Source organism: Sinocyclocheilus grahami, unplaced genomic scaffold, assembly GCF_001515645.1.
Source record: "Sinocyclocheilus grahami isolate Dianchi unplaced genomic scaffold, SAMN03320097.WGS_v1.1 scaffold468.1, whole genome shotgun sequence".
NCBI lineage: Eukaryota > Metazoa > Chordata > Actinopteri > Cypriniformes > Cyprinidae > Sinocyclocheilus > Sinocyclocheilus grahami.
The window spans coordinates 839,869-849,945 of record NW_015505647.1 but is presented as its reverse complement, the minus strand read 5'-3'; the positions used below and the strand labels follow the sequence as shown (position 1 = coordinate 849,945).

The 10,077-nt window shown below is 38.1% G+C and overlaps 1 protein-coding gene across 2 annotated transcripts in view; it reads left to right on the top strand.

Annotated features, from left to right (window-relative positions):
* The window catches only part of LOC107553288 (MAGUK p55 subfamily member 5-A-like), a 45,964-nt gene that overhangs the window by 20,232 nt on the left and 15,655 nt on the right, over nucleotides 1–10,077 (top strand). Inside the window, exon 2 of one of the 2 annotated variants that reach the window (XM_016235478.1) lies at nucleotides 3,999–4,124. The exons of the other annotated variant lie outside the window; for it this stretch is intronic. The gene's annotated coding sequence lies outside the window, so the exon portion shown is untranslated. The remainder of the gene's footprint in view (nucleotides 1–3,998; nucleotides 4,125–10,077) is intronic. 2 annotated transcript variants of the gene reach the window in all.

Sequence of the window (10,077 nt, the reverse complement as noted above, 5' to 3'; positions counted from 1 at the left end):
GCACCTAAAGAACCCTCAGACTCTGAGAAACAAGATTCTCTGGACTACAAACAAAAAAAAGGCTTGAGGCTGTTAAGGTGCTTCAGCTAAATATTTAGTTAAGGGTATGAATACTTATGCAATGTACTTATTTCAGTTTTTTATTTTTAAATTTACGAAGTTGTGACAATTCTGTTTTTGCTTTGTCAGTATGGTGTATGGAGTGTAGATTGATGTGGAAAAAAATAAAATTTTCTTGCCTGAGCCAATTTTAACATTAAATTGGCTCTTGTTGAGTGTTGATTTTGGACTCTGGAAAGCACTATACCTCAGTCGTCCATCTGAACTGCTCTCATGAATGATAGATGGCTGTTATGTAAATGTATGGGGCTTTTTGGCATTGTCAGTCGGGGGATTGTTTGATTTAGCTCTGTATTGCATATTGTCTCTGGTGCATTGTAGTGGGCGCCTGGGCGGCCTTAAGATTGTTCTTATCTGCGGCCAACAGGCTGGAAACCACCTTAATAATGACATCAGCATTAATACCTGAATAATGTGGGGAGTGTGTGGAGCTCACATGGATGTTGGCTACACTCAAGCTGCATCTGTGTGTAGGTGTAAGGCTACAATCCTCTTACCTTTTTGTAGAAAAGATTTATTGGATTTTGTCCTGTCAATATCAGCACAGCTGCATCCAAACAAACAACAGTGGCTTAGCGGACTTAATGAAATAAATCTCTGTTTTCCGTAAGCCTGTTTTTTTTAATTTTCTTCTTTTTTTCTCTCACTTATTCTTTTGTCTTAATGAAACCTTGACTTCGGTTTACACTAGTAATCAGTTATTGAGGTTGCATGAGAAAGCGTATGAATGCAGACACTCACAATAGGGCCTTTATGTTGGTCTGGTCTGCTGAGGAATGTCGTTCCCAGGCTGTTTTGCATTCCTGCCTTATGCATTATGGGATTGTTGCTCCGTCACTGCATAATGATAACCTCAGAGACGGCTGTGTGAATTACAATAGAGGCATGCAGGACAAGCACTTTAGTATGTATACTGTGGAATCTATAGAAATGCTCATAATATAATTGATATATATATATATATATATATGTGACCCGTGCTGACAAAATGAGTTGGAATGCGCACGGGCAAATTTTCAGCTACACGAAAAAAAGTTAAAAAGATTTTGAGGTTTTCACAAAAATTAGTTCATTAAGCCCTCGACTAGCAATCCCAATGCTCCAAATAGTAATTAAACATCTAAAATTAGGCTATCTTTATTTGCACGTTTTCTGAGAGGAGTACCTTTTCTTCACTTGCTTCTCACACTGACTGTCATCCGAAGCACGCGCATAAAGGCGCTTCCAACGGCGAGATCCCGATAAATATACACATACACACAGAATTACAGTATTTAAGTATTCACCAGGGCTGTGAATCTTTGGGTAGACAGCGAATCGATTAGATTCACGATTCATAGGTTTTCAATTCGATTCAAGAACGATTTTTGCTAATTCAGAACGATTCAATTCGATTCGATTCACAATTAAATTCGAATAGATTCGATAAATTATTAAATTCTGCATTCTTTAAGTGCATTCACAGGATTATTTAAATGCCTCCCCTAAATTCTTTAAATGCTTAGTCAGGGGGCAAATTACACAGCAGCCTATGTAAATGTATGGGGCTTTTTGGCATTGTCAGTCGGGGGATTGTTTGATTTAGCTCTGTATTGCATATTGTCTCTGGTGCATTGTAGTGGGCGCCTGGGCGGCCTTAAGATTGTTCTTATCTGCGGCCAACAGGCTGGAAACCACCTTAATAATGACATCAGCATTAATACCTGAATAATGTGGGGAGTGTGTGGAGCTCACATGGATGTTGGCTACACTCAAGCTGCATCTGTGTGTAGGTGTAAGGCTACAATCCTCTTACCTTTTTGTAGAAAAGATTTATTGGATTTTGTCCTGTCAATATCAGCACAGCTGCATCCAAACAAACAACAGTGGCTTAGCGGACTTAATGAAATAAATCTCTGTTTTCCGTAAGCCTGTTTTTTTTAATTTTCTTCTTTTTTTCTCTCACTTATTCTTTTGTCTTAATGAAACCTTGACTTCGGTTTACACTAGTAATCAGTTATTGAGGTTGCATGAGAAAGCGTATGAATGCAGACACTCACAATAGGGCCTTTATGTTGGTCTGGTCTGCTGAGGAATGTCGTTCCCAGGCTGTTTTGCATTCCTGCCTTATGCATTATGGGATTGTTGCTCCGTCACTGCATAATGATAACCTCAGAGACGGCTGTGTGAATTACAATAGAGGCATGCAGGACAAGCACTTTAGTATGTATACTGTGGAATCTATAGAAATGCTCATAATATAATTGATATATATATATATATATATATGTGACCCGTGCTGACAAAATGAGTTGGAATGCGCACGGGCAAATTTTCAGCTACACGAAAAAAAGTTAAAAAGATTTTGAGGTTTTCACAAAAATTAGTTCATTAAGCCCTCGACTAGCAATCCCAATGCTCCAAATAGTAATTAAACATCTAAAATTAGGCTATCTTTATTTGCACGTTTTCTGAGAGGAGTACCTTTTCTTCACTTGCTTCTCACACTGACTGTCATCCGAAGCACGCGCATAAAGGCGCTTCCAACGGCGAGATCCCGATAAATATACACATATACACAGAATTACAGTATTTAAGTATTCACCAGGGCTGTGAATCTTTGGGTAGACAGCGAATCGATTAGATTCACGATTCATAGGTTTTCAATTCGATTCAAGAACGATTTTTGCTAATTCAGAACGATTCAATTCGATTCGATTCACAATTAAATTCGAATAGATTCGATAAATTATTAAATTCTGCATTCTTTAAGTGCATTCACAGGATTATTTAAATGCCTCCCCTAAATTCTTTAAATGCTTAGTCAGGGGGCAAATTACACAGCAGCCTTTATGGTTAGAGAACCATAGGTTAGAGAGAAAAAAACACTTGTCCATTGTTAGATGCTAGTTTAATGATGCTTGGCATGAGTCATGATATGGCACGTAGCCATCATTTCAGAAGTGACAGAAATGTCAAATACAATAATTTTATGTATGTATTATTGTTATTATTATTTTTTACAAGGAATTATTTTCTTATCTCTTACTTTGAATTTGCAATAAGAAATCAAATACACTGCTGGACAATAATCAATCATTTGTAATCTATCATTTTTTTCCTAATGGCAATTTTATAATTGTTTTATATACTGCAAATAATTATTTACATTTTCTGCACAGAATAAGGTAAAAAATATGTACTTTATAGTTTATGTACTGTAATTAATTCCTCATCTCATTTTCATAAAATAAAATGCTATAGTATTTAACTTTTACTCTCCATCAGCGAATGGTGATTCTGAAAGAAAACGTGCCCGATGTCTGTTTGCTAGCAACGAATGCTACTTTCATGCATCTGATTATCAGATAAACCTTGCGCGTTTTTTTTTTTTTTTTTCATCTTTTTTTATTTATAATAACAAAGATCAAATAAAAAAATAGATATATTGTGACTATTAATACAGTAATTATTATTAAGAAAAGAATGCAATGATGTTCTGTGATTTTGCTTTGGAACTATCAGAAAACTTTAACTCGATTTTTCTCAAAATTGACCTTGCTGCTGACTCTTATCGACTTCAAACAGGTGTAGCTCAGTCATTTTTTGTCCGATTCCGACAAATCATACATCATTATGAAGATATTTTAATGGAAAATGTTAATTTAATTTTCTCAGTTTTGAGAAAAATTTCGTTGTGACTCATTTTGCCAGCACAGGTCACATATTATATTGTCTTTGTCCTTTACTCTTGTCCAAGACAAATCAGGACAGATTAGCGTTTATTCTACAAATGCAGTGTGTTCACCTGCATTTAGTGCCATCCGTTTGTGATCTGATGTGGTATAAATAAGGTCATGCTGTCGCCTGCACTCACAATTTCTCTCTGTTTAATTCAGGAGGAGTCAAGCGAGACAGACTGTTAGCATTCAGGGGAAGAGAGGAGGCAGGCGGGTCAGTGCTGATGAGAGAGGAGACCCTGCTACAATCTGGAGGGCTTATCTTGGGCTGACTGGCAAACACTGGTGAGGACCCCCATGTAGCTTCTCCCCTGTGTGTGTCTCTTGAGTTTTCCACCTCTTTTGGTTCTCAGACCTTAGGACCTCCCACCCACAGACAAAGCTGTTGTCACGGGAACGTGTTAGGCAGTCGTGCAGCATCGTAATCTCAGCCAGAGGGAGCGCCTCACGTGATCTCACGCAGCAGATCGTCATTGATATTTCAGTGATGTTTACATATGTTAGCTAGCGTGCTAGCTGCTTTCTACACTCACCCGGTACATTCAAAACTGAGGCGATTTCACTCTAGCGCTTCTCTTTCTTCTTACGGTTGTGATACGTTTTCAACACATTATACAGACAGTCCTGTTACTATAAAACGTCAAGAAGCAGTTTCCTCCATCTCCACTATCCAACGGGGCCATACAGCAGCTGTTTTGCGGTCGCGCATTGGCTATTGTGAAAGCACTGACGTAATCATATAGCCGTCATCATCCCAATTTAAATCCTAAATATCAAACATGTTTGATATGATTGGGGCGGCCCCGATTTGTGTGCGAGCAGATCGGGAGGTGCAAGATTCGATCGGCGAATGCCTCACATTACCAGATAATCCGTGCCGAACATCAGGACCGATCGAGGGGCTCGACAAGATTTTGCTCCGATTCTCGGGAGTGGGAAACCGGGGCTAAATCGTGCTAAAAATCCTATAGTGTGTGAGCCAGGCTTTAAGGGAGGAGGTGAAACTGAGGGAAGGCATGGCAGAAGTGAGGGGAGCAGTACATTAGTGAGGAGTGAATCTAGATTAAATAAGGGACAGTGTCAAAGATAAGAGAGGTTCTGTATCAGACAGAAGGCTCCGCTGAGGTCAGACTGAGAGGCACAGTGGATCAAGAGTTTCCAGGAAACTCCAGTGATTTTCATCTCAGCCATCACTTGTGCTGCAACAACTTCTGTAATCAGCACTGCTTTACTTCCTGACTCCAGCAAGATGGGAGCTTAGATGATGCATTTGTGCAGGCTGGACTTTGAAAGGTTATTAAATAGCCTTTAACATTATAACACTTACAACCTTTTGTCAGGAGCATGTGAGGTGTGCAGGGCTTCAAGCAATAGTTCACACAAATATTTATGCTCTGTCATCATTTTCTCACCAGTATGTTGATCAAAACATGTAGGTTTTGTCTACAGAAGAGACAAAGCTAAATAAGCTAAATATGGATTATTAGGTTTTTTTCAGACTAAAGTAATTTAAAAGTAGCCCATATGTGTGCTATATACACTTTGTTCCAAATTATTATGCAAGTGAAATAACAATAGGATTTCGGTACAATAAAGAGTCAGATTTTAGTTTGTGTTGTTTTTCACATCTTTTCAGATAACTGGTATCAATCTCAGACAGGTTTGTTCAATAGTTTGCCAGGTCTTCTTAGGTAAATGGAAACCCTACTTAAAGAGGTTGATCCACATTATTAAGCAAGTCACAGTTCTCATGCAATATGGTGAGGAAGAAAGATCTTTCTGAAGATGAAAATTATGAAACAATGCAATGTCTTGCAAAAGGCATCAAAACAAATAATATTTTGTGAAAAGCAAATAGAGATTATTGAACTGTCAAAAGATTTGCGAGTGACTTAGAGCACAGAAGATCTTGGTCAGATAAAGTTTAATTAAGTTTCTGTCTAACAAATGAATTGTATTATTATGCCAGCTGTGTTTGTTCAATAGTTTGCCAGGTCTTCTTAGGTAAATGGAAACCCTACTTAAAGAGGTTGATCCACATTATTAAGCAAGTCACAGTTCTCATGCAATATGGTGAGGAAGAAAGATCTTTCTGAAGATGAAAATTATGAAACAATGCAATGTCTTGCAAAAGGCATCAAAACAAATAATATTTTGCGAAAAGCAAATAGAGATTATTGAACTGTCAAAAGATTTGCGAGTGACTTAGAGCACAGAAGATCTTGGTCAGATAAAGTTTAATTAAGTTTCTGTCTAACAAATGAATTGTATTATTATGCCAGCTGTAAAAAAAAACACTGCTGAGCAGCAAACAGGTGTTTGAAGCTACTGGAGTCTCAAGATCCTCTCCATGCAGACTGGCAGTTATGTGTAAAGCTGTGTTTAAAGTCACTGCTAACCAAACCTCACAAAGAGAAACCTGCACAGTGGCTGTAGAAACACATTTTCAAACTGTTTAGCACCATGGTATTTATGCAGCATGGGATAGTTGTCCTGCATGAAAATCCTTTTATTTCCGAGAGCACTATTCTTCATTTTATACCACAGCAGAAAATGGTCAATTATGAACTCCACATATCTTGCAGAAATCATTTTGACACCCTAAAATGACCTTACATCTCACTTCCCAATATTCCAACCCAAATCGTCACCCACCACCTCCTTGCTGATGTTGCAGTCTCGTTGGAATAGGATGGCCATTCATCAACTATCAGAAATCCATTTATCTGGACCATCCATTGTACTGCAGCATTCGTAAGTGAATAAAACTATTTAAAAACAAGTCTTCATGTGTTTCTACAGCCACTGTGCAGGTTTCTCTTTGTGAGGTTTGGTTAGCAGTGACTTTAAACACAGCTTTACACATAACTGCCAGTCTGCATGGAGAGGATCTTGAGACTCCAGTAGCTTCAAACACCTGTTTGCTGCTCAGCAGTGGCTTTTATCAGAACAGTTCATTTGTTTGGCAGAAACTTTCCTTAATAAATCTTTATCTGACCAAGATCTTCTGTGCTCTAAGTCACTCACAAATCTTTTGACAGTTCAGTAATTTCTATTTGCTTTTCACAAAGTATTGTTTGTTTTGATGCCTTTTGCAAGACATTGCATTGTTTCATACTTTTTATCTTCAGAAAGAACTGTGACTTGCTTAATAATGTGAAATAACCTCTTTAAGTAGGGTTTCCATTTACCTAAGAACACCTGGCAAACTATTGAACAAACCTGTCTGAGATTGATACCAGTTATCTGAAATGATGTGAAAATCAAAACAAACAAAAATCTGACTGTTTTTTGTACCGAAATCCTATTGATATGTCACTTGCATAATAATTTGGAACACAGTGTATAAGTCTTCTGAAACCATGTGATGGCATTGTGTGAGGAACATACAGATAATTTTATTATTATTATTTTTTTTAAATAAATTATTTAACATAGATTTTTTTAACATTTAAAAATGTATATGAAATGGGGATGTAACGATTAACCGGGAGCCGGTTGAAAATGTATTAAAATATGTGACTATTCAAATGGGTTGAGATGCTAAACAAATCGCGATTCATTTAGGAGTTTATATGAATGCATGTCTGAGGGGAACTTACTGTCTTTAGAAAAACAGTTTAGATGGTATATTTTCTTTTCATCTTGCTTCTGTTCAAAGTTCATAAGTGCAGCGCTGCTTTGTTTACAGCAGAAACCAAGGAAACGGTTTAAGCGCCACCTGCTGGCAGAGAGTGAATCTGTGTCTCATTCAACTCATCTGCTGTTTGTTTCATGCAGATATTTTTTATGTATAGTTTTACAAAACTGAATTGACTTCAGTTGAATTGACCATTCTGTTTTTGCTTCAAATTTCGAAATTATACAGTCTATGAAAATTCAAAATTACACCGTTTAAGTTTGTAAAAACAAATCGTGAATCGAATCGAATCGTGAGTTGAGCGAATCGTTACATCCCTAATATGAAATCTTTTCGGTAATTTGTTTTTTAAATATATTTTTCATAAAAATGTATTTACTAATAATAATTCACTAATTTCTCAAAAATCTTTTTTTGGATGTCTTGGAAAGTCATCAAGTTATTCATTATCCATGTGGGTCACTTCAGTTTCCAGATGTTCATACCCATATAGACCTGTACCTGTCAGGACGTCAGATTAATTTTCTTATATTTATATTTCATCACAGCATGGGCAGGTTCTCATATTGTATACCCACAGTTGAAGTAGTTAGAGATGTGGAATGAGGAAAGTGGAATGGAGGAGGGGTAGATGGAGGGACAAAGGATATCCATTATTCTTATTGTGTGGTCACATGTCTTTTCTTTATCCTATGCGATGGGTTTTCCTGGAAGGAGACGCCCATTTTACGAGGTATCACCGTCTCATGCATAATTCAGTGGTAGACCGTTGGCATCTCAAGTCAACAGCAAACACTTCAATCTTAAATCCTTCTTGCCATGAATGCTCTCATTACAAGAGCTTCCTCCAGCGTCTCCCTCAAATGCACGCCTAATCACCTGACTCACTGAGTGACAGAGCCATGACTCAAGGCTGTTTGTTACCGAAATCTGTCTGAGTAGATTTAAGGAAAGGCTTGAGGGGTGAAGGGTCAGGGCTGCTCACATCTGCAAGGTCTTGTTTGGGGGGTGAGAAAGCGAGTTGGGGTTTTCTGAAAGTGTCAGCTGTCAGAAATGGGGATGATAAAGGGGCAGATAACACTGATATGGCCTGTCTCAGACAGCTGACACAGCTCACGCTCACAGCCACAAGGCCACTACAGTGGAGAAGAGCACTGTTTGGCTGTTTGTTTGTCTCTCTGAGCCTTTGGCGTGAGGATGACTTGTTTGTTTTGTTCTCATATTGTGCAGTTTTTAACATGGCTTTTTAAATAACTGTACACTTATACAGGAATGAATGCCATAAATAACACTGTAATTAATCAGCGGTGCTGTCTTGAGGGTAAAGTGGTAAAACAGGTAGGGGTTAGTTAATCCTCGATCCATCGGGACCAGGCCCCTCGGTTTGGCACACATGTGATCCACGGATTAATTGCAAAATTGAACCATAATAGAGTGAGTTTATCATTTGTAGTGATAAAGTGATTTTAAACCATTCCAGCACAAGAACAGGCGAAAGAGATCTCGATTCGGTACTCACACGCTGTTTTCTATGCGCACAGTTGCAAACTCATGAAGCGTGCACACGCAGGAAGACATTTCAGACAGTGCGCGAAAACCAAACTGAATCCTCTTTCGCACCTCCTTGTGTTTGAACTAGGGCTGTCAAATTTTTTTTAAAATTTCGAATATTCGTTGAATTTCAAATAAAAAGCCACATTCGAATGCAAAAACGTTGCATTCGAATTTTAGGTGTGCATTAAGGAGGCTTATCAGCTGCGCACGAGATGAGATGCGATGACGATGACGATGTAAGTGTCGTTGCATTTGAATGCTTTTGTTAACCTATCCAGTTGAAGCCACTAGATGTGGCACTGCTGCGTTGTTCATTCAAAATATTGCGGAAAAAGAGAACATCATTGCGGAGAAGATCTTGTTTACATCAAAACTGGAACCAAGCCGTTCCCACAGAATTTTCTAGAGGGACATCTATCACTGTTGCACTTGCATCTCGCACAAAAGAGTCGCATGTTTAGAAAGCCATGTAAAATTAATGCAAGTTTAACTTTGGAGGGGGAAAAAAAGCATATATCTTGCATTTGAATGCTTTTGTTAACCTATCCAGTTGAAGCCACTAGATGTGGCACTGCTGCGTTGTTCATTCAAAATATTGCGGAAAAAGAGAACATCATTGCGGAGAAGATCTTGTTTACATCAAAACTGGAACCAAGCCGTTCCCACAGAATTTTCTAGAGGGACATCTATCACTGTTGCACTTGCATCTCGCACAAAAGAGGCGCATGTTTAGAAACCCATGTAAAATTAATGCAAGTTTAACTTTGGAGGGGGAAAAAAAGCATATATTGAGACTTTATGGAGGGTTTTTTCCCCATCCCACTGCATCTTTTTAAATGAAAAATGTACTCTGTGTGATTGGCTTTCCGCCCTTTGTATTAAACTATGCATACATACATGATGCTGTTTAGTTGTTTAAGCAACTTAATTAATTGTAATTTGTTTATAAAAATTATTTTAAACATTATGCACTTTTTTCCCACAGATATTTTGCTCGATGCACCCTCTTGTGGCCTCAGGAGAGAAGCCAAAAGCTTTTCTTCA